At 36.8% G+C, this 27,164-nt stretch overlaps 1 protein-coding gene across 3 annotated transcripts in view; it reads left to right on the top strand.

Annotated features, from left to right (window-relative positions):
- Positions 1-27,164, top strand: part of PCDH7 (protocadherin 7) — a 1,090,241-nt gene that overhangs the window by 667,063 nt on the left and 396,014 nt on the right. The gene's annotated exons all lie outside the window — the stretch shown is intronic.

Below are 27,164 nucleotides of genomic sequence, written 5' to 3'. Positions count from 1 at the left end.
ATAATATACTAATCTCATCTATACTATAAAGTTCGTTGAAAAGGAAACTATTTATATGTTATTATACATGTTGATATATTACACAATGATCATATAATGCAATGACTTGGTGGTTATAAACTGTTATTCATTAACCTCTTTATAATGTTGTGCTTGACCAAAGCTGCTTTAAGTACAGCCAGTAGTACAGTACATTGAGAAATATTATGCAGATGAAAAAGGGACACAATAATCTCTTTTCTTTCCCGCTGATGATGCTATTCTAAATAACTGGCGTATTTCAAGCTGTGGCATGATTTCCTAATTTGCATGATCCTTTACAGAAACCATTGCATTGCTCAACCAGTACTAGTCATAGTTTGCAAACGGAATTAAAACTAATGATACTGTTGTTTTTGCAAGTTTTTTTTCTGTATGTTTCAACATGAACACAATGCAGTGCAGTGCTTATTTCATCAAGTACATTTATTTGCATTTTTTTATATGATGCTAATTCAGCTGATAACAAGCAAATGTATTCTGTAATGTTCCGAAGTTTTGCAGTACATTCCAAACTCATATTTTGTATGCATGATCTTTGTTTTGGTTTCTGCAACACCTTTCCACCCTATAATGCATACTGCTCTTGTTCAACAAGAAACTCTTATTTGATATGGATGAATAGGATTAGCTACATAAAAATGGATGTTAACAAAACTTGCATTAGAGTGAAACCTGAGAGGTAAATTTCATGACATCCATTGTGAGAACACAAAAGTACTGCTTATGACCATATACCCAGTGTTAAACAATTGTAATATATAAGAAAGGTTAGGAAAAAAAGAAAAAGTTTGTGACAGTACAAGCATTTAAAGCTGTTGAATGAACAGTGACGCATTTCATTTGTTGTGTTTCAGATTTTAAAGTTATTTTTTGATGTTTTGTGCAGTAATGTTTTAACTGTAACCTTTGTAGCAATCGGTGGTCTTTGTTTTATAACAACAATGACCAAAAGTAAGAACATAACAGTAAATTTTTATCACAAGGTATTTATGCAAATTCTGGCTATAGCTCTCATGGTTATGGTTGAGTCTGATCATAGCTAGCTTATTATGTGATGAGTCATGAATGTCAAGAAATTTATCTCAAGAGCGGAAAAGTGAATGTTTTCATCCATGTGAAGAGCACGTAGCTGGCTATGAACAGAGACATGGCCATAACTTGTGTCGTGCATGCTGCCTTATATGCACATGTACTAGCAGTTACAGAAAAAAAGGGTAAGATCAGTACGCAGACAACAAACTGGAAAATGAAACTCAAACCAAACGCTGTGGATGGAATGAAGGAGAAAACACAATTCTTTAGTACTTTCATTCAAATTTATTCTTCATTGAATATTACTCAGTTCATGAAGAATAAATTTGAATGAAAGTAGTAAAGAATTGTGTTCGCTCCTTCATTCCATCCACAGCGTTTGGTTTGAGTTTCATTTTCCACTAAGATCAGGAAGTGTTTTGCTGGAAGGGTGTTAGACTTTAAGAATTTCAGTCTGTCAAAATTATATACAAAAAGTGTGGCAGGATGAAGCGTCTCACAGCTTTTAAAGCTATTGCTCTTCAGAGTGACACTTTGCTTCTGCCTGCTATCTGACTTTGAAAGAAGATCAAATGTTCCATGCTCCTAGACTTTTTTCTTTGTTTGTTTCAGTAATGGACAGTAAATGGAGCAGATCAAAGCTCAATGCACTAAAAAAAAATGATGATCTGGCTCTCCGTTCATAATCCTTAACATGTGTTCTAGGCATAGATGCCAAGAATCACCTCTTGTGTTTCACTTTGGGGGTGAGTTTCATTGCATCCATGTCTTCAACACATAATAAGTTGATTATGAATGGAGACCCGATCATAGTCCTCTCTTTTTATCTCTCAGTGTAAAGAACCCAATCAGAGTACTCCATGCATTATTGGTATGTTATGTTTCAATGACACTTATTTTGTTTTAATATTTCATAGCACTTTTCCTTAGCCTCCTTCTATGTTGAGCAGTGTATCTGGCATTTGTGAAATCTTTTTGTATCTTAGCAAACAATTTTATGGTGATGGTCAAATACAGTATGTGTCTGAGTATTCGGTAGAATGGCATCAAACAATATATTTATACAATGAACAACTGTGGTAGGGTAGTGCAATATATTACAGTCAAGCTTTACATTTCTTAGAAGTGCACATTTACATATATGCACTTTAGTTTTAGGCTGAGTTTTCTTGTTGGAGAGGGTGTGTCAGTATCAACAAATGCGCCTGCCTAGCAATATAAACATCCTTTGCCTGAGTTGGTTTTCGTTTTTCTTTCCTTTGAGACAGATTTACTAACACTGTTGAGTGTTACTTGCCCTGGCTTGGAGGTATTATTTCTCTTTTAAAGGACTTAATACCTTTCCTTATTAGGTCCACTGCAAATATCCAAATTATCAGAAATCTAGGTTAAATGCACTCTTAAGATCTTGAGATAAATTGATGCAAGTCCAGTTTTCCTTCAGGGCCTGTTTGAACATCTGTCACGCTACAAAAATCTGGAATGTGTATGTTTCTTCAACTCGAGTTGAAACATGATTTGCCTGAAGCAAACAGTCAAATTCCCACCTGGAAAAATTTAGTCAGTTGTTTGGTACAAAAAAAAAGTAAAAGGGCACATAGCATTCCTCACCCTGCTCAGGACAGCTTATTTGGAATCCAAATAGTAAGCATTTTAAAACCTTAAGAAAAAAGTCGTTGCTAAATCTGCTTTTTTGAATACAACAGTACACTTCTCACTCAGTGTACTTTAGAAGTGCTTTACTCTTGACTTTTCTTCTTTTGGAAGGCTGCTGGCTCATTATGAAGCCTTGAATGTTGGTCTTTTACTTAGTTTCAGCGTTTTCAGTACATATTTGTTCATGCTGCTGGATTTACTTTTATCACTGCGGCTACATAACCACACTGCTGTCAACAGCTGCCATCATTCCTCTATTTTAAAGGAGGATGTGCATTTGTTTTTCAATAAGAAAGCAATGAAATCAGTCGACAAAAGTCATGATATGAGCAGTCATATTCCATTACATGCACAAGGATACAAATGCAATTGTCATTACTGCAGCAGTGTTAGAAAACATAGAGATTAGAAATGTGCATTCAGTTAAGAAGCAAAAACAGAAACCATTTTAAATATCGAAGCAGACTCTCCAAATCTCTGTAGTATCAACATATTTTGTAATGTTTTTGTGTTTGCATGCATGTGTGTGTGTGTGTGTGTGTGTGTGTGTGTGTGTGCGTGTTTGTGTGTGTGTGTGCATGCATGTTGGTGTGTGTGTGTGTGTGTGTGTGTGTGTGTGTGTGTGTGTGTGTGTGTGTGTGTGTGTGTGTGTGCACGCGAGTATGTCAGTATGTACAACATAATACATCTCAGTAATTAAAAGTAGGTTTCCAGACTATGCTTGTGAATAATAAGGGATTAAACCATCCTGGAGTTCACACATGAAGTCACAACAGTGCATCTTGTGCTATGGGGATGAGCTGAATTGCACCATTCCATAATTTAGCAATTCATACCCATGTATAATCCCTCAAGCACAATATTGCAATAAGTGAGAGTGTGCATGACTATGAATCCTTCAAATGTAGCAGTCTTCTACTGTTAATTTGAGCACCCTACTACCATGTGCAGGTCCTAGCAGGCCCACTCAGATACTCGCCCCAATAAAGGCACACACACACAAACACACACACACACACACACACACACACACACACACACACACACACACACACACACACACACACACACACACACACACACACACACACACACACACATATATATATATATCACTGCTGTACCTACCTCTAGCACTATTGGGCAGGGAAAGTTAAGCAGATCACAACTTTACTCTGCTCAAGCATGTTGTCTGATAGTAAAGACCATAGACAGAAGCAGAGCCATACACCTTGCAAAGGCACTCTTGACACCTACTCACAAATAAGCAGTGGCACACACAGGCATTTACATGCACACAGATACACATACATGCATCTTGTTCCTGCACACTCTGCACCCAAGACTTCTGCAGTCTTATCAGCCATGGATTTACTGTGAACAATTATGTATCCCTTAATCAACATGCACTGTACCACCTTACACATGTGCTAACCTTAAATCTGACCCTCCCCTTGTCCCTAACCACCAAGCCTGCACATTACATTCATAAAAACCCTTTAGCTAACCCTACACATTACATTCCTAAAAACCCTTTCATTAGCAGTATCACTACACAACCAAAAGGACACAGAACATACACAGCATTAAACACCCTTATCATAACCCTAACCTACAAACCCTCACACATACACATGGATCACTATATACTTTTGAGTCAAATACTCATTTTCCTGCCCACTCATACATCATGCAGACACTATAAAAATGAGCATTCAGTCAGTTGGCGTATTCAGTCAAGTGGGCTTTTGATATTTTGTGCGTTCAGTGTTGTCACCCCCTCAAAAATGTTTGCACCAAATGAGCTTTAGAGATGTTTAGCTGTAAGCAGATATCTACGGATACATACATATTGTGATATCAGGCAATAGTCACATTGCAGTCTCTGTTCAGTAATGTCTTAAACATAAAGTTTTAATTGCACACCTAAAATATAGTGATGTTAATGATAAATACTTATATTAAAATGTAGCCTCCTAAAACCTCACAGATATAATGAGACAGGATCCATGTTAACAGATTCACTAGTGAAAAAAGCACAAAATGCTTTTTATATTTATTTATTTATATTTTTATTTATTGGTTTATTTATTTATATTTTTATTTTACATTTGTTGACCATGTTTGGACTACCGAGTTTGTAGCCCTTTTTCAACGGAGGCCCGGGAAGATAAACTCCAACGATTATGTATACATCGTAGTAGTTTAGATTACAATTCATCAATTTGGAGAAAACCTCCAGGAAACATTTGTAAGGAACATTAATAATATTTGAAATAGAATTTATATTCTGTACAGACAAATATTAAGATGAGTTTTTGAATAAAAAGATTTTAGAATACAGACAGGTTAACTACAGACAAAACAGTACGGGTTTATACTTGGCTTTACCCATAAAAAATTGATTATAAACCTTGATTTAGAGAGTAGGATAGTGGAGACAATGCAGCATAGCTGCAAAGTGTTGGTTAAAGGAGTTTCAGTAATAAGAAGTAGATAAGGGTGACTGAAGAGTAGAAGTAAGTTTAGGATGAGAAGGAGAAGTGTGATTATGTAGGTAGGGGAGAGATTGATAACACTATCATGTGTGATGAAATGAAGTATGCAGGTTGTACTGATATATTTTCATAGGTTTATATTGCATTATACATTAACGTTTCCTACCATAGTTGGCGGCATTTTTTTCCCAGTTGTTAAAAAATTCACTAGCCAGCCTCGGTGGTACAGCAGTAGCATTGTTTCCACACAGCAAGAGGTTCTATTGTTTGATTCTCGGCTGGAGTGCCTTCTGTGTGGAGTCTGCATGTCCTCCACACGGTCGAGTTGCCTCCGAAAGACATGCATGAATGGGCGTGCCTTCGCTCATGGTTGGGCATCAGGCTGGAAACTCGGCACCATAAAAATCTACTGCCAATCATTAGCGGACCTGAGTTCCGCTGTGGTGACCCCTAACCAGTAAAAGCCGAAAAGAAAGTTAAAAAAATCACTAGCAAATATTTTGCTTCATGCAAACATGAGCTAGACAAGCCCAAAACTGACCTTGAAATGTGAGTATCACTGTATTACTATTATTTGTAATAGTAATACAGTGATACTGTATTACTATTACTATTATTTGTACATTGGGGCCTTTCTGTCTTGGCCCAGTCAGAATTTCCTGGTAAACAAAATAAGAACATAAGACTTTACATACTTGTAATTAATCCTAAGGCTCTCATGCATAAAAGAAAACAGCAACACTTGCCTCATTCCACTTGCTCTCATCCTGTTTCAGTAGCTGCTTAAAATGTTTAATAACCATGGCCTCAAGCTAAACACCAAAAAGTGTATAGTCATCCCCTTTGGCAAAAACAAAGTGCCCACAAATTACCACATAGGTGGTAATCCATTAAGTACAGAAGAAGTAATTAGGGACCTGGGGACCCAAGTTGATAGCAATCTCTCATTTGACAACCACGTGGCCAAAGTGGTTAGAAAAACATTTTATATAGCCCACCTAATCTTGAAGGGATTCACATCTAGATCAGGGGAGGTCATCGTGCCTCTTTACTCATCCCTCATCAGGCCCATAATTGAGTACAATGCCCCTTTTGGGATGTACCTTACCAGACACCTGTAGCAAGTGGAAAGACCCCAAAATTACCTCACCAAGAGGATCAAAGAGCTCAAAAGGTTGCCATATGCTGCCCGGTTAAAGAAACTCCAGCTCTACTCAGTGGAATACCACCTGCTTAGAGGCGATCTGTGCCTGACATATAAAGCCATGTCTAACCCGGAATTAATGGACATGCTGCACCTCAGAAAATCCAAATCCCATCGAGCTACGTGCTCGAGAGACTTAAACCTCAGCACTGAAATAAATAGGACATGCTGGAGGGACAGATTCATAACCCAGAGGCTCCCTTCACTCTGGAATAAAATCCCAGTCCAGGTTAGGCAGAGACCCTCATTGACTCTCTTCAAGAGGAATCTTGATGAGTGGATAGGAGATCATAGCTTTACCCCGGGTATCACTTCTGTGTCACTGTTAGACAGAGGCACAGTATACTAACCTCGAAAAAGGGCATAGCAAAATTAATTTAAAATGGGTGGCGAAAGCCAAACACACTCTGGCTAGGCTTATAAATGCCCTAGGGCAGATAGCCTAGTATGAACCTATGAACCTATAATAATACACTACATTTCATTTTAGCTGTCATGGCATTCAGAATTTGGTCTTACATGTAACATTGCTATTGAGAATAAACTGTTTTAAGAGAGAGTGTTGGTTTATTGATTGACTAAATATATATATATTCTTGACTAAATATGTATATATATATATATATATATATATATATATATATATATATATATATAAATTCTTGGAATATTCACTGACTGCAAACACCTCTATTTTTCTTCAGTGCACTAATTTTTCATACTGCAATGAAGTATGCTTAGAAATTATACTGTATAAAGTTATTTACTGTACTGTTCTTATTAGCTACAGACTCAGTAACAAACCAATTTGCTACAAATTAATAATTGAAGGTGCATTACTTGTTAGAGCAAATGTAATTGGTGAATCACAACTCATATATTTGGTGTAAAAAAACAAACAATAAAACTAAGTGAATTGTGTTATGTGTCATCAGCATTTTCATGAGAACAATTTCTTCTCTGAGTCTCCACAGTTCTTGTTACAACATGTTTAACTGTTAACGTTTCCACTTTACTTCTTCTGTTCTCATACCACAGCCCCCTTCAGTGGCTTATTCACTGCAAATGCTTACTCCACATTCTCGAGACAGGTAATAATAGTGCAACTCAATCACTCATTCATGTACTAATTACCTGTTTAATAAAGTTCAGGGACAAATGGGAAATGGAGTCTATACTAGCTATTAGTGTGTTCAAAGTAGATACACATTCTGGAGAGGATGCCAATCTATCTTGAGATACACATGAATCAACCCACACACACACACAGACACACACACACACACACACACACACACACACACACACACACACACACACACACATAAACACACACACTCACGCACACACATACATATACACACTACACACACACACACACACACACACACACACACACACACACACACACACACTCACACACACATACATACACACACACACACACACACACACACACACACACACACACACACACACACACACACACACACACACACACACACACACACACACACACACACACACATATTTACACATGGTGTGTGTATGTATCAGTAATTTGGATCAATTCATCTATGTCATTTCTTTTGTATGTGGAAGGAAATCAGATTAGAACAGTCAAGAATTAAAACTTTTGTTGAAAAAAATCTGAAACAGTTTAAATACTGTGGAAACACCTAAGTCTATGTTGAATCCAAGTTGACAAGGAAAATAATAGCATAGAAACAGTCTGACAAATAAATGAATGTGATCACAATTCAATGCAAAAAGTATATAAACAAAGTGGTGTCTTAATATAAATGTGTGTGTGTGTGTGTGTGTGTGTGTGTGTGTGTGTGTGTGTGTGTGTGTGTGTGTGTGTGTGTGTGTGTGTGTGTATATATATATATATATATATATATATATATATATATATATATATGTATAAACTTTGTAACTGATTTGAGTTCTTCCGGGACCATTTTTAGCCATTACCCAGGCCACAAAGACACTGATACAGATAGCATGAATATGGACAGTTTCTAGTGTTACAAATTTGCAACATTTTTTTTCTGGGGTGGGGGTGTGGAAGAAAAATGGACCACAAGAGAAAAGCCATGTATTTAATGACCATTAAAAACTCTGTATAAACAGTGACCAGAGATCTTACTACTATGCCACCACACTGTGCCACCTTATCAAAACAAAAAGGACAGGGCATCCTGATACTGAGAAGTATGGCTCATTCTAATGAGCTGTCAGCGTGGATAATTGTAATTTGTGAAAAGCCAGTGTCTCTCCAGATTTTCAGGCTAATCAGTGGTGCATATTCTCAAATCTGTTTAAAAAAAATGCAGAAGCAATTGCAGAGTTTTCATACTGATTTTACAAATACTAACTGAGAACACTGACCATGTAGATACCCCAACATAAATGTCATTTACATATTATTATGAATTATGTATTAAAATGATTTTTTTTTCTGTGTTGACAAAGTAGAAATAATATTAAAACAAATGCTCCCCCAAAAATCTCATTGCAGGAGATACGTTTTTAATTTTATCTTATTTCTTTTTGTGTAAATAATGTGTATTCCTCTTTCACAAGTTGTAATCCTTTGTCATCATTTTGTTCCTTGTCTTGGATGATTGTGTAGGGTACACTAGGCCTGTCACGTAAGATGGCAGTAACATGAGGTCCGAGTTATTTTGATGTTTCTGTAGACAGCAAAATAAAGTAAGATAAGCTGTGCAAGCTACGTGAAAAGACTGTAATTACTTAGTGGTTAGTCGGTAAGTGTGGGAAGAAGTTAGGAATGCATTTTGTTGTTGTTGCTGGCATATGGTGCAACCTTAATAATTGGCCAGCTAACATATTAATAAAATCCATGCATTACTTTCCTACGTGATGCACATTGTTTCACTAAAAGTTGAAGAAAGCTATTGAAAAGCAGACTATGCCATTTTTATTCTAAAACTGTGGTGTAACAAGGTTTATGTTTATATGTGTGCGGGTATATATATATATATATATATATATATATATATATATATATGAATGCATGTAGGACATAGCAAAGTTCACATTTATTTATGTGCATATTAATGCATGTAGGTAGGTCTATATTTATTTATTTTTTATAGAAAGGGCAATGACCCTTTACTGATGGAATGAACAGTAAATTTAATCACTGATCAGAGCAGGATATGAACAATTTTGTAGCATGGTTCATGTCATCCTGTACGTAGGAGGTGCACATGTTATAACGTGCAGTAAATACAAGCTTAGCTTCAGACAGATAAAGCAAGGTCAGGAGTTATTTCCTTATGCAAGTAACAATGATTGTGCATGCTAGTCAGCATGTGCAGACACCTTATGTAAGTAACAATGATTGTGCATGCTAGTCAGCATGTGCAGACACCTTATTGTAAGTAACGAGTGTGCATGTTAGTCAGCATGTGCAGACACCTTATGCAAGTAACAATGAGTGTGCATGCTAGTCAGCATGTGCAGACAGTGAGTGGGCCAAGAAGGCATTGCAGTTTTAGATATGAACTTGCATGTTTAATGTAGGCAACAGGATTTTCACACATCAGGGCAAATACTCTGTCTGAGGTTGGAAAACTCCAATTTACAACTTATGGCAGAGTGAAGATATCACTAAAATTGTACAAATAAATGACTAGTTACCTATTCTAGTATATCATTCCATAAAATTTGACTGGACATACTGTATTTTTACCATAATCAAACTTTGTAACTACTATATTTTTACAGGTAGATGATTAAGGTTAATATGGTGTTATGTAAATTACTACCATTTTTTGTCCTTTGCAGAATTATCAATTTCTTTACATGTCAAACCTGTCATACTTTCTTATGTTGTTCTGTTACTTAATTAGCCAATAACCTTTGGTCACTTTTTGTGTTATGCACTACTTGCTGATGATTGAGGTAATTAGACTGCAATGGCAACACCTACATAATCTAAAAGAAGCACCGACCTAGAAATACTGTGTAGCCCAAAATGCAGTCATTAATTATTGCTATTACACTGTAGCTATCATTTTATATCTATATTTACTTCTTAGATTTAGAGGCAACATATAACTTTCAATTGTCTTAAATTTTGCAGAATGTCTAGATTTTTGCCTGATACTCTTGGTCTGTTTTTCATAGCATTTATGTTTTTTGGAAAAATCATTGAAGAATAAATTAATTAAACAAAGATAGTCCACTGAATTTCAGACATGTTATCCTTTGGAAAAAAAAGCATGGGAGTGCAAAAATGTTTTCACTAGCAACTTTCTAGTTTATAACAACACCATTTAAAATATGTCTAAGATTTTGGGCCTTTGCCCCCCCCCATGATTATTGTTATTATTATTTTTTTATTTTATTTTATTTAAAAGCAGGTGCATATTGAATGGGAACATTTCTTCATAATAGTTTTGAAACATAAGATAGTTAGATGAATATTTTAAACTTTTTATGCTCATCTTACATATTTCCTAAAGAAAAAAGAAGATATACATGCATGCACACACACGCACACGACACATACACACAAACACACACACAATGTGTGTGTGTATATATATATATATATATATATATATATATATATCTGCAATGTGTTGTTGTCTGCATACTCATGTATAGTTATATATTGAAAGACTCTCACCAGATATGGGTGATAAAACAAAATTGATAAGAGAACTAATTGCAAATACAACCATAGGTACAAAAGTACCGCACTTAGCTGACAGAGCCAAACACACTAAAACACATGCCCATGATCATAAGTTACATAAAATCAAACAATCATTTCTCACAGCACCCAGACAAAGCAAAGTGGTATCCCACTAAAACATCTTATTTTCTCAGAGGAGGGGCTTTTCCAACACAATTGTAACATGAAATATAATTGTCTAGTAATGCACAACACCAGCGAAGTGACAGCTCCTTAATTTCTTTCTGCACTGCAGTCTTGCACACAGAATAACTTGCTGTTATTAACCAGCTGTGAATTGATGGGAAGGCAGCTCAGGATGTTCTATGTGCTGTTGTTTGGACTGACGACCTTGAAGAGTATAACCCCAGCTCTGAGGAGGTTCATCATTCAAATGTGCAGGTACTGCCCATCACTAGTTAGCTGTTCTGCCACTATTTTCTCAGCCAAAGCTTATACTTTATGATATTAATTATGTTCAGATGTGGGCTTCATGCAAAAGTGCAGGGATGCACCTTGGAGAGGTATGTCCTGATGTCAACAATGAGCCCAGACCACGCATCTCATATTTATGTAGAGTCCTTGGACGTTATGATTCTGGTTGCTGGATTCCTGTTTCCTACCGGATAGTATATAAGGTTTGTTGTGCCAATCACATAATTACCCTCACTTGAGACTGTGCACATGCTCAGGCATGCAGTTGATGGTAAATGGACATTTTTAGCTCCCTCAGTCTCTTATGAAGAGTTTGAAGAAACAAACATTTTCTCAAATATGGCTAAAGATGAAAAGTTCTCCCATGCTGAATAGCTCAAGCCTCTGACCTTTAGTTATTTCAGCCAGAAATGCTTGGACATATACAAAGGGTAGAAGGTGCAAAAACCCTTGCTCATCCTCATGTTAGAGCTGGTTAAGCAGCACTATGAGCCTCTCCTGCCTGAGATGGTGGATCAAAAAAATCCCACTGCACAGATCAAAAAGAGTAGGGAAGGTACCCTGATGCCCTGGACAAATTTTCCTTACTAGTATAAATGCCACCTTGGGTCTCCACTGAAAAGAGGCTATTAGCCTAATTGGACTAACCCAGTCAACAAAAGATAAATAATATAATATGTTTGCTACTTTGTAATGTGTAAAATGTTGGCACACATGGTACGTGCAATTGTTAATAGTTCCCTGCATATGATCAGACAAGATACCATCCAGGCAGTATACAAAACTGCCTCAGATAGTCATGAGAGAAAGCAGGAGAGATTATTCAGTAGCCTGGATTGCTACTGATTATCATTATTATTATTATTATTATTATTATTATTATTATTATTATTATTATTATTAATATTATTATTATCACTATCATTATCATGATTACTATTATTATAATTATTACTATTATTATCATTATTACTATTATTATCGTTATTATTATTATTATTGTTGTTATCATTATTACTATTACTATTATTATCATTATTACTATTATTATCATTATTATTATTATCACTATCATTATCATGATTACTATTATTATCATTATTACTATTATTATCATTGTTATTATTATTATTATTATCATTATCATTATTATCATGATTACTATTATTATCATTATTACTATAATTATCATTATTTATTATTATTATTATTATTATCACTATCATTATCATGATTACTATTATTATCATTATTACTATTATTATCATTATTATTATTATTATTATCACTATCATTATCATGATTACTATTATTATCATTATTACTATTATTATTATTGTTGTTATTATTACTATTACTATTATTATCATTATTACTATTATTATCATTATTATTATTATCACTATCATTATCATGATTACTATTATTATCATTATTACTATTATTATTATTATTATTATTATTATCATTATTACTATTATCATTATTATTATTATTATTATTATTATTATTGTTGTTGTTATCATTATTACTACTATTTTCTTTTGGGGGTGTATATTGCTATGACTGTACTAAATGGAGAGGTTAAGTAGCTGAGAGTCAGACAAGTGTTTATTAAGTGTTCCAGACAGAATTATTCAGTCTAAATCAATAAATGATAATCAATATAAGGTAACACATCACAGTAGAATTTGGAACTCAAATAAGAATGAAACATTTTGCAGATGCAAGTAAAAAAATAAATCAGTAAGGCAATAATAGTATAATGAAGGCTCAATCTTATTTGGGATATGAAAAGAGGGTATATATGATTTCATACTTCCTATTCGCTATTCTCTAGTCACAGAGAGAATGGAAATTATATGCAAACAATTATTGCACCGTTAGAAGATAATAGTGATTTAAAAGATTCTTTATATTTTTTCATCATTTTCACTGACCGTGAGTTCAATGTTATTTCATGAACATGTGCAGGATGTGTTTATTCAGTTTATCTACTAAAAGTATAAGCAGCACATTTTGTGATCTCAACAGAAATTTATCGACAAATTCAAGCAATTCATTGGTTAGCTGTTGAGGTAAGGCACACGTAAAAAAACTACATGTGTACTTGTAACAATCAGATATATCTAGCCAAATATTCTGTTATATACTTCTCAATGTCATTGTTCAGGGACTCTGTACAAAGCCAGAAATAATGTGGGCATAAATGGCCAAAATCATGGACGGTTTTAAATATTTCTCTAATTGTAATTGCTCTGTAACTCAAATTCACTTAAAATTTTAACAGAACAATAGGGGTTTCATAAACATGCATTGCCTAAACAATGAGAAGAACCTCTGACTTCTGGCATTATTCACAGGCTGTATTCCTCAATGATTTATAGGAACATCTAAAATTTCATGAGGTACAATGCAACTATATTTGGAAACATCTGGAATGTCCCTCAAAGTAGTGGCAGTGGGATCCATTAGCCACCAAAGGCCACTCACATTGCAATGCTTTTAGCATGAACAATAAAAACATACACTTCAGAGATATCCAAATTAACTAGTAATTAATTCTTCCTCATTGTAGCTGAAACTGTTTCTGAATCACATTGTTCTCAGTTGTATAAACTGATCTCCCTGTGTCAGGCACTTTACATGATGGTAGCCCTCTTTTTTCAGAATCCCAGGGATGACCATCTGTAGGACCTTGCAAGATTAATGCTATTGCTGCAATATGCTCACCCTTGAGCCCATATAAAGTTGCTGCCCCACTACACAGTATACTTTGTGATTCTCACATCAGATCATGGATCTTCATTTGAATACTTACTGTATACTTCAACTACTCCAGGTATGCACATGTGTATGCCATTGTGCTATGGGTAAGTAGGCATTTATGAACTGCACATGCTTACAATAATGTTTTATAAAAGAAGAGCTTTGCAGCTGCTTGGCAAGCTTATGAGTACTGCTCTGTGTCATTAATGCCTAGTAGATATTAATCGCTTGTCATAGTATACATGTGCACATGTGCATGCGTGCGCGCACACACACACACACACACACACACACACACACACACACATATATATATATATATATATATATAGATACACACGCATAATGTCAACACAAATTGATCAAAATTGTACATGCTAACATGCTACCATGCACGTATGAGATTAGCTATTGAGTTTTCATTCGGCTTAAAGGAATTGATATTTGAGAGTGGACACCTACTTGGATGTTAATTTGGGTGAGTATGTGTTTATTTGCTCTGTATACAAAGTTCATTGTACTTTTAAGCCATTGGCTTGCTGAACAAACTAGAAAAAAGAAAGGATATCAAGTGGTTTTGCTTAGCGGTTTCTACTTCACTTTCTGTAACAGTCATAACTCAAAACAAAAAAGTCAAAATGGTTTCCTTTTCATTTTGTCAATGGTTTTGCTTCAAAATCCTTCATAGGATTTCCCAGCAAAGTTAAATATAGCATTAGGTCACTGAAGCAATATAGTAGTTGCATTTAAAGATCATATTTTCATCAGAAACTATGTATTGGTACAAATCAACTTTCTAAGTGAATAAGATATTTAAATAAAGAGTGTCCCTGATTTTGGATATATATAACTCATTAGTCTTTGTCATTTCTGATACATGAGAGAGAAGGTTCAAAGTTGTTTTATTTGAGTAAATGCCAGTTTCACTAGTTAATGTTAAATGTCAGCCAGACCATTGAGTGGACAACATCTGCTACCCTAGGTGCTGTGTCTTGTGACCAGAGAAATGTTGTCTTGTAAAACAAAAAACAAAACCCGTCAGTTAAAGACTGTACTTTTTTCATACACTTATGCTGTACTCTGCAGTTTCGTCAAGCCCACTATGTGACCAGGAGCAGTACATCTCGGGTCTTGAGCTGAAGCATTTGGATTCATTTTTTTCTATTACAACAAGGCTTTCCTGCAAGAAATACTCTTGTGACTTATTACATTACACAGCATCCAACAGAAAGCTGTGCTGCAGTTATCCTGTATAACACTATTGCATTTGCTTTCAAACTGCAGGGTATTAAAGCAGGCATAACTTGAACTGCACCTGATGTGATGCTTAAATTCCTGGATTTTACTTCCTTTATGCTTAAGACATTCATACATCATGAGTTGGCAATGGCTCCTGTGCCCCAGTGCATCACTGATGAAATCTTCAGTGGGCAACATAGTATTTGTTATCCTCACCTAATCAATACTGACAATCCCCCAGCCTCATAGATGCAATTAGAGAAACATTACCAATGGCCATATATTCTGGATATTGACTGCAAAATGATTCCTTATTGAAGCACTTTGCATACAATTTATAGTAATTCCTTAACCTTAAAGATGTTCATTTGTATCCATGCCATGCTAAGTGCAAAACAGGTCTATATCACTTTGTCGAATTGCTATTCAGGGAATAACCATTCATCAAACCTCTGCTTATCGAAGCTGCTATTCATTGAATGGCTTTATAAGCAAAATTTTAACTAGGGCAAACCAACTGTAAGCCAAAAGGGAAAAAAAAAAACATAAAATTTAAAATCTACCAAGGAGAGGGCTGCACCCTATGTACCCAACTAACTAAATATACCAACTCTGAGATCACATCACAGGGTGGACAATAGCAAATTCCAGATGGTGGCCAACTTCTGGTTTGCCCTAAGAAAAATTTACCTTTTGATGAATAGTGGCTTTGATAAAAAGAGGTTCAATGAATGACTATTCACTGAATAGAAATTTGAGAAAGTGATATAGACCAGTGCAAAACAACATATGTGTTCATTAAATGAAATGTCACAAACATGGCAAACTGTATGTGTTAATCAAAAACAGTTTGCATTTCAAATCTAAAAGCAAACAAAATGCACTACCAAAAACCTCATCTTACTTGTATGCTGAAATAAGCAATAGATCCTAGACCAAGCTGGTTTCAGTCCACTGCCATTTGGCTCTGTATATCTCACAGTATAATTCCAACTTTTTTGGCAATACTTGCTTCTTTTGTTTTAATGATTAGACTAACTGCTATACTGCGTAAACCCTATAAGCACATCTATTGTATTGAAAGAAGAACATCATGTTATATATATCCTCATACCCGTTACTTAAAAAATGTATGTTGATTTTTGTTTTGTATACTCACTCACTCACTCACTCACTCACTCACTCACTCACTCACTCACTCACTCACTCACTTTGCATCTATTATCCAGATGGAGTCACCAAGGTGAAGACTCTATTAAAGATGAAACATGTATGCATGATATTATGCAGCAATGTGAGCACCTGATGACAAATTATCTGAGTACAATTCCATGAAAGTTATACTAAAAGGATGCAAACACAAAAGGGATATGTCTGAGCAGGCGATACAAGTTAGCTAAATAAAGGAATATATATAAGCTAAGCAAAATGAGCAATGACAAAGGTCAAAGTGTATTACAAATCCAAGTGTAAAATCCTGTTTGAAAGTCAGACAGAGGGAAGGTAGAATAGCTGAAATGTTTTCTTGTAAACCGTCTATCATATGTGCATTATATTAAAGTTTTTCTACAGAGCCCTGAATGAATAGGCATAGGTAATCAGGTAAGGGTTTACTCTTTTGCTCACAATATCATGGTGTTTGTTAAGGGTGCCTACTAAGAATGATGAGTGATGTGTCTGTATGAGAAAGCCGTTGTGGAAATTTTAATAGTGATTAAAGTGAACCTTTTCAAATTCATGCAGTTAGTGTACACCATAATTTTAAGGAGGTATCTAAGTTTGCTAAAATGATAGGGCTGATATTTGGAATAAAAGTTTAGGAAGACATGAACTGCAAGCATGTTTTAAATAGTGTGAGTGAGAAAACAGGGAGGGAAAAGTTGGTTTGTCTTAAGAATGAGTGTGTGACTAAGCATTACCAGTAATGCAAGAAATTAGAGGGTGAAATTACTTCTTTAATATTTCTGCTAATGCAGGGTCTATTCAGAACTCTGCTGAAACATATTTAGTGTTTTTGAATACTGAACAATGGATAAAGTAGGAGTGGATATGGTTGAGTTTACTAATGCTCTGATTTGCAAATTCCTGGAAAATCTCTGTAAGCATTATGAAGGAAATTTGGATTAATAAGATGGTTGTGGTGATATATGTAGATGGGGAAGATTTGTTAAAGAACTGAAGGAACAATAAGATGATACAATAAATTACAATATGTTTTAAGATGGAGGATTTACATCTGATTTATGTAGAGGAAACGTTTTTGTTAATAATTGTTACAGTTAGTTCAGGACAACTCAGAATAGTAAAACTAACTATATTAAAGTAAGACTACTCAGCATGGAAAACTCTAACACAGATGATATAATGCAGTCTAATAAATGCAGCCACTGTTGTGCATTAAGAAACATCTTCCCTAATTCCAACAGTGCACGCACATTTGACATTGTTCTATATTAAACCAGATGTTTTCATTTCTGAGCTGAAAATGTGATATGTAAAATGACTGATCTCTCAATGTATAAAATAATATGTAGGCATTAACTCACTGGCATTTTGTGGAAACTGAAGCACTAAATCACAGTTTAATATTTTTTTTCCTCCTTTTAAGTTCATTTTTCAATTCATTATGAAGTTTGAGTAGTCTGCAGGACTATAGCCTTTTATTGAATTATTTTAAAACAGAATATAGACTCTTTTATCAAGGTATTCAGTTAATGTAGATCTTTTTTTTTCTGCTAGTGGGGATACATGCACTGGAGGTTTGATAATCCAGACACCACACAGGAAGTGGCATATAATGTATTGTCTGGCTTCTAATTTCTTTGTCTGGAATTTAGCTGCAGGCCATCCCATTTGACTGTGCCACAAAAGAAGTTGTAATGAAGCTCTCCTAACTTCATACTATGTTAAATACAAATTGGACCACAAGTCATGCACTATTTCAGTTCTGCTTGATTTATGGACTTGCAGATGGTCTATAAAATGATTCACTTTTTAGAAATCAGTGACGAAATTTCTAGAGTCTGTATGCCATGAATGAAAAAAGATTTATTGTTGTGGAAACCAGCTGGGTAATGTTTTTTTTTTTTACCTCACTTAGTTGCCGAGGACTGAAGGCAATTCGAATATTATAGAAGTTGCAGGTTTCAAGTATTCTTGAAGTTGTATTCTATAGTTACAGAGGACCTTTTGCAATGTTGCGGCAGAAATGTTTTTACATTCTAAATTAAAGCCAGATTTATGTTTGGATATCCTAATCAAAACGTGTCTACAAGACAAAGACAATATGCGCTTGCTTACATAAACATCAACATCCACCCACCATGGTGACAGTTGCCATCAGATGCACGGTGTAGACTGCTTCAGAGAAAAGCAGAAAAATCTAAAAAAGTGCATCTGTATTCTTACATAGGTGCCATACATACATATAGTTTTGTAATTCAGGAGAAGCAATAAGTAGAAGTGTATTAAGAAGCTTTAGTGCTTGAGATATCCTATAAATAATCACTACTGTAGGGATTTATATGTGAGTGCCAGCAGTGACTCCCTACTGTTGGGATTTATATGTGTGTGCCGACAGTGACAACCTACTGTTGGGATTTATATGTGTTTGCCAGCAGTGACTCCCTACTTTTGGGATTTATATATGTGTGCAGCAGTGACTCCCTACTTTTGGGATTTATATATGTGTGCCAGCAGTGACTCCCAACTTTTGGGATTTATATGTGTGTGCCAGCAGTGACTCCCTACTGTTGAGATTTATATGTGTGTGCCAGCAGTGACTCCTTACTGTTGTGATTTATATATGTGTGCCAGCAGTGACTCCCTACTGTTGGGATTTATATCTGTGTGCCAGCAGTGACACCCTACTTTTGGGATTCATATGTGTGTGCCAGCAGTGACTTCCTACTGTTGGAATTTATATGTGTGTGCCAGCAGTGACTCCCTACTGTTGGGATTTATATGTGTGTGCCAGCAGTGACTCCCTACTGTTGGGATTTATACGTGTGTGCCAGCAGTGACTCCCTACTATTGGAATTTATACGTGTGTGCCAGCAGTGACTCCCTACTGTTGGGATTTATACGTGTATGGCAGCAGTGACTCCCTACTGTTGGGATTTATATGTGTGTGCCAGGAGTGACTCTCTACTGTTGGGATTTATATGTGTATGCCAGGAGTGACTCCCTACTGCTGGGATTTATATGTGTGTGCCGGCAGTGACTTCCTACTTTTGGGATTTATATGTATGCTCCAGCAGTGACTCCCTACTGTTGGGATTTATATGTGTGTGCCAGGAATGACTCCCTACTGCTGGGATTTAAATGTGTGTGCCAGTAGTGAGACTCCCGACTGTTGGGATTTATATGTGTGTGCCAGCAGTGACTCCCTACTTTTGGGATTTATATGTGTGTGCCAGCAGTGACTCCCTAATGTTGGGATTTATATGTGTGTGCCAGCAGTGACTCCCTACTGTTGGGATTTATATGTGTGTGCCGGCAGTGACTCCCTACTTTTGGGATTTATATGTGTGTGCCAGCAGTGACTCCCTAATGTTGGGATTTATATGTGTGTGCCAGTAGTGACTCCCTACTGTTGGGATTTATATGTGTGTGCTGGCAGTGACTCCCTACTGTTGGGATTTATATGTGTGTGCCAGCAGTGACTCCCTACTGTTGGGATTTATATGTGTGTGCCAGCAGTGACTCCCTAATGTTGGGATTTATATGTGTGTGCCAGCAGTGACTCCCTACTGTTGGGATTTATATGTGAGTGCCGGCAGTGACTCCCTACTTTTGGGATTTATATGTGTGTGCCAGCAGTGACTCCCTAATGTTGGGATTTATATGTGTGTGCCAGCAGTGACTCCCTACTGTTGGGATTTATATGTGTGTGCCGGCAGTGACTCCCTACTGTTGGGATTTATATGTGTGTGCCGGCAGTGACTCCCTACTGTTGGGATTTATATGTGTGTGTTGGCAGTGACTCCCTACTGAAGGAATGCATATGTGTGTGTTGGCAGTGAATTCCTTATGCTTTGATTTATATGTGTGTGCCAGTAATGACTCCCTACTATTTTGATTTATATTTGTGTGTCGGCAGTGACTCCCTACTAAAGGGTTCTCTATGTGTGTGTTGGCAGTGACTCCCTACTGTTGGGATTTATTTGTGTGTGCCGGCAGTGACTCCCTACTGTATCTGGTGGTTTCACCTTTCTGTTCTCTTGTGTGACTCTGGAGTTAGAGTATTTAATTAAAGGGGTGCAGGGGGCATGAACTCTCTCAAAAACACTGTTTTTGATGAGTTTTCTCTTTGTGTTTTTGATTGCATCATTTTTCAATAATTTTGAAATAGATTAAATTGTGTTTCAATGAAGCTGGGTTTTAACTATTTTGACTGAGTGACTTGTCCTTAGACAAAATTATCATTCCATCTATTGACCTATAATCGTACATATTATATTATATATATATATATATATATATATATATATATATATATATATATATATATATATATATATATATATATATATATATATATATATATATATATATATATATAAAATTATTATTATTAGGTGATATTTAATAATAGTGTTTTAATCAATTGTGCAGTCTAATTGTTCAACCAAATGACAGCACACACATGCTCACTTGCAGAAACACACGGGAAAACAGCAGTCCATATTGTTGAGTGCTCATCTTATCAAAAAGTTGACAAGTGTCACTAACTTTTGAAAACATGGTTTATCATTGTTTTCTTGTCAGTCAACTTCTGTTTATAGAGCTATAGCTTTCAAATGGAGGTGAACTTTTCATCTAAGGCATGCATTAATGCACTGAGTGTACATAATTATGTGGGAGATGATGGTGAAACCTCCATGAAGAACATTTATTTTAGTTTCATACATAAGTAAATATGGTCACTACAGCATTTTGTTAATAGTAGCTTGCAGACAGTAATAATCAAATGTATATGTGTGCATAGTGTGGATGTGTCTGTGTGTGTATGTGTGTGTGTGTGTGTGTGTGTGTGTGTGTGTGTGTGTGTGTGTGTGTGTGTGTGTGTGTGTGTGTGTGAGATACCCATCCATATTTCACAGCTGAGGGAGAAATGGAGGTAATTAAAAGTTTTACGTTAGTGGTTTGACAGACAATTGTAGACACTAAATACTCCAATACTGTAATGCCAATAAAGAATAGGAAAACAAGAAAAACATTCATTTTAAGTGGCAAAGCAATAGCAAATATTGTAGCACTTTCATCATCGTTAGCTTTCTGGATATCAGGAAGAAAAATTCAGTAATTAACAATGGTGATAGCTATTTTAATATTGTAAGTAGTATTTTTTGTTGCTGCTGGCATTGGCAAATCATTTTAAGTGAATCTGTCTTCAACCAAAAGAAATATTACAGAAATAACCACATCAAGACAACATATATTGTAGATGAAAGGACTGATTCAAGTCCTATGATAATTAATCTACTTAGAAAATACTCTAAAAAATAAGTTGTATTAGCAATGGGGCCAGATGGGATATACTGCAGACCCTAGTCCCATAGGGGAGAGCTGGCATAAAGGTTAAGGTCTCGCAAATGCAAGCTACAATGTTTGGGTCTAGCATGTGTTTATTAGCTAATCTGGTAAGAGTCTATTTGCCTATCAGTGGAACAACTAGAATCTTATATCAATGTGGTGTGCTCTATAATGGTGGCAGGAAAATGTGATTCTTGATGAAATGACTTGGATGAAGACAAGGCAGAGAAAGGACAAAAATACAGTCAACTTGGCAATTTTAGTGAAATAAGAAAGGAAAACTTTCAAAAGAAAAGACTTCTTCAGTACTTAGATGCTAGTGTGGGACTGATAAAGTTCAGACTCACATTACATGGCTCACAGCTGATGAATCTAGTAACATTCTTAGGCCATAGAGAGATAAAGTCCTGACTATGGACTAAATAACTGATGACTGATTAGAGGATCAACCAGTTTGTTTAGATTCTGTGGGACATTAGTTATGCCCAGCATGGCAAGGACTGGCTAGTTTGGGGCCATCCAGTGCTACAACATCTTGGAAGGTGGGTGTCACCAGGTGTATCATTTGGCCACCAGAGTATACTGACCGGTAAGTCACATTAAATATGTACAGCAACATACGCCCTTATTAATTTCTCCAAATCTTTTGGGTTTTTAATACCATGACGGGAATGGACCCCATTCCTGAGTCAAAGCATGATTAAAGTTCATGAAATTAGTATTAATTTTCCCTTATTGGGGAGGTTATCTTAATGGTCCTGCAGAGATGGAGGTCTTGTTTTCTCCATCCAGATGAGGGGTTAGATCTAATAAATACAGGTTTGATATAAGTCACTACAGTGACTGCTTGCATGGTGCCTCCACTGCACCCAGACCAGATCTCACCATCACAAGGGATTATGACAGTTGGGTTACAAATAGTATGGCTGATAGGGAGAAGTTTAATAGCCAGCATGCACATAAGAAAATCGTTTAGAAAAATATAATAAAGTTTATGTCACAAAGATTTTAGCTGACACCAAACACAAAAGATTGCTGGAGAAATGAAATCTTTGGAATATTAGGAAGATAATGTATACAGTAAAAAGAATGCTTATTACCTTTGTCCTGTAGGAGTTATCTTTGGTATCAATCACATTTTATCAATTACTTCCTAAGCTATTGGGTATGCAAAGTTCCAGTGTTTATTGAAAAGGTAAACCCATCTTAACAGGTAAGTTCCCTCTTCTACTGAGATGGGTACACTCATCGGTACTTTCCACTTCTAATTTCTGAAGCTTTTCATCATATTGATCACTGCTACCGTAGCATTAGGTATATAAATTATATCCTGCAAAGGAAGTAATAGCCTGCAGCTTCCCAAACTTCAGGGTACCTTCCGCATACCCAAAGTTTCAGGCAGCTTGAGTTCATCTAATTAAAAGACACATTTGGGTGCCAAGCCCTTCAGAGCTTTATTGCTAATGAACAGCATGCAGCTCTGAAAAGTTTAATAATCAATGTCAGCTTGCTGTGCAGAAAGGTTCCTTTTGGGGGGAAAAAAACTCACATTTAATAATTTTACTAATTATATAGACTTTCCTCTCCAGAAAAGGTATTTTAAACAATCAAGAATGCAAAAATTATTTTAATGTTATTTTAAAGCTAGGAACTTGTGTTTTAATAGCCGGTCACAAAACTGTACTTCTAAACAGATGTGCTATTTTTCTTTTCATTTTAAAAGTTGTTTAAAGTACTTGAAAATCATTTTTTGTGTGGAGAAATTGTGTTTCTTTTACTTTGTGGGAATAGCATAGTGTTTTAAAGTGTTTTTTATTGTGTTTATCTGGAAAAAAGTGATTTCATAGTACCAAAACACAAAAGTGACCACGCCTTTCAATCCATCTTGCTGTTTTAAAAATAGTAACTCTCCACTAAACCTTAACTTTTTAAACAGGTAAAACTCAAGTTACCTACTTTCACATCTAACTTCTCTAGTGCACACTGCAGAGTGCATTCTTTTCAATCTTACCTTTAAGCATCCCTGTGACTAGCACTTTCTCCTGCTGGAAAGCACTAGGAAGTCTTAAACTCATACAAACACTGAACTCTCCTTGTTAACAAGGAGAAATTAATAGTAGGCACTAAACAGCCTATAATTGCAAAGTACCTTGCTAAGGAAACAGCTCCTATACTTTACAAAGAAAAAAAAAGCCCCAAACCAGGCATGTCCAAGGGTCAGCTTCCGGTAATTTCTCCTGTCCACCTGGTGAATCTGGGCATACTGGGGCAATGCAGCAATTGCCTCATGTACACAGACAACCCTCTCCTCCTACCACCCAACACTACAACCTGTGAGAGATGCACTTACATAGCCAAAATGGAAGCAAAGCTCTCTCCACCCAAGATTGTGCTAAACAGTCAAGAGGAGAAGGTTAACACCCACACTACACCTCGAGCAACACATAGCCCTTCTAAACCCGCACCACCAACACCCACATATAGCAACACTAAATCCACATATGCAGAGGCCCTTAACTGTAACCTGCCCAAGCAACAAAAACCTCTGAAGCTGAAACGCAAACAAACACCAATCACAACCAATGTGTCACATAGTTCACAACACCAGTGTGCCACCCAGCAACAGCCCCTAAGGCAAGACAATGTACCTAACACTTTAGTCATAGGTGACTCTATAGTCTGGCACACTGATGTCCCTCTCACCAGGTTGAATAAGGAGAAAATTACAGTCAGCTGCCTGTCGGGTGCCAGGATCCGCCACATAATGCATGCACTCAAGTCACTCCACAACAAGTACAAATATGACTCTGTCATTGTCCATGTTGGAGTGAATGACTTGAGACGTACCTCCCTGGATTACATGAAAAGAGACATGGAAGAGCTCTCGGATCATGTGGCCCAGGCAGGTATGACCCTAGCCCTGAGTAGCATCCTGCCTTCACCCAGAATGATACCACAATATAAGGATAAAATGACTGACTTCAACAATTGGCTAAGCTTATGGTGTCATTCAAAGGGGATCCAGTATCTGTCTGCCTGGGATGACATGATTGACAGACCACGATGCTTTGCCAGAGATGGTCTGCACCTGTCACCCCTGGGATTCAGGTTACTGGCTAAGGCTCTTGCCACACCTATAGTGCCTTTTTTAGGCAAACTTCAAAGGACAAAACCACCACCGTAACAGGTACAAGCATGCAAAATCTGAAGGTAATGCTACTCAATGCTAGAAGTCTAAACCTCAAAATGCTCTCTCAAGGCACTCCTAAAAATGGAGAACATCGATATCTGTGCAATAACTGAGACCTGGTTCAAGGCTCCAGAGAGCACCCCTGCAATACCAGGCTACAACTCTTACCACACTTTTCGGCCACCAAACCAGGACCAAAACACTAAAGGTAGAGGAGTGTCAATATTCACCAAGGATATTCACACCACCAGGCTAGTTGGCCAACACAATGTGTCTGAAATTCTCCAAGTGCAACTAACACTAGGTAAGACTGCAATCCAAATTGTAGCTTGCTACAGATCCCCCACCATACCCCAAGATTCTCACTACACCTTTCTAAACATACTGGAAAATATTAAGATAGAACCAAACACCCTAATACTGGGTGATTTATCTACCCTGCCATTAACTGGGAAAACTACTCATGTCCCAACACCTTTGCACAACGGTTCTTGGAATTCATAAATTCCAACGCCCTGGATCAACTAATCCATAGTCCCATCAGGGGCTCCAATATCCTAGACCTGGTCATTACCAACATGGGAAATCAATGCTCCATACCTATGGTCACCCCCTCGTTAGTCAGGTCTGACCATAAGCTAATCACCCTTAACATCCACATCCCACCCCCACCCCCAGTAAAGAAACCACCATAAAAAACTTCTTCAAAGCCAACTTCATGCTACTCAAGTCAGAAGTGACAAACTTCATGACACCCATGCAGACGGGAACTGAAAGTTCAACTGCTGAATCCTACACTAAGGCACTGTACGAGTACATCCACTCATGCATGAATCGTGCCATCCCAAATAGATCCAAAATGCTCTCATCCAAAAAAAGGAAGCCAATCTGGTGGTCCCCTGCCATAAACAAACTTTACAACAAAAGGAAGAAACTTTTGCAGAAAAGAGGGAAAATCCCAGGATGCAAAAAACTCCCTTGCTAGCCTCAGTAAGAAACTGAGATGCCTCATAAAATCCTCCAAAGCTAGTTACGAAAATAAAATTGCCAAAGATTCCAAAGACAACCACAAAGCATTCTATAACTATGTCAAGAATCTAAATGGCAATGCTCAGATCTGCTCTGAGCTAAAACAGAATGGCATTAAATATACTGATCCGAAGGATATTGCCAATATCCTGGCAGATCGATTCAGTGCCAACTTCACCCCCCTCTCACCCCCTAAATGGCCCATCTCAATACCGGAAGATTGCCAAATTTCAGTAATAACCGCCACACAGGTACAAAACGCACTCTCTAAAGCCAAGAATACAGCATCCATGGGACCAGATGACATCCCGTGCTGTGTACTACATGAACTACAATATGAACTGGCACCTCACCAAAGTGTCATGTTTAATCATAGCCTCACCTCAGGTTTCGTGCCCACTGAGTGGCGCAGAGCTACAGTTATCCCAATCCACAAGGGGGGATACACCTTGGTTCCCAGAAACTACCGTCCCATCAGTCTGACAAGCCTTATCTGCAAGGCCATGGAGTGTATTATCATGGAACTTATAAACAAAGACATTGGCAACCTTCAAACACTGGACCCCACCCAGTTTGGGTTTGTGAAGGGCCAGTCTTGTCTCCTGAACCTGATTAACTTCTTTGAATCAGTCTCCAGAGCCATGGACAAGGGTAAGGTGGTCCACACAGCCTATCTAGACCTTGACAAGGCCTCTGACACCATCCCCCACTCTGGAATCATAGATAAACTTACTAAGTTGGGCATTAATCTCTATGTCACCCAATGGGTTGCTAAATGGCTTACTGATAGAACCCACACTGTAAAAGAGGCCAACTCCA

This window comes from Protopterus annectens, chromosome 2.part1 (genome assembly GCF_019279795.1).
Source record: "Protopterus annectens isolate FY-2018-M chromosome 2.part1, PAN1.0, whole genome shotgun sequence".
NCBI lineage: Eukaryota > Metazoa > Chordata > Ceratodontiformes > Protopteridae > Protopterus > Protopterus annectens.
Note: the sequence above shows the minus strand (reverse complement) of the source record. Positions and strands in the feature narration are given on the sequence as shown.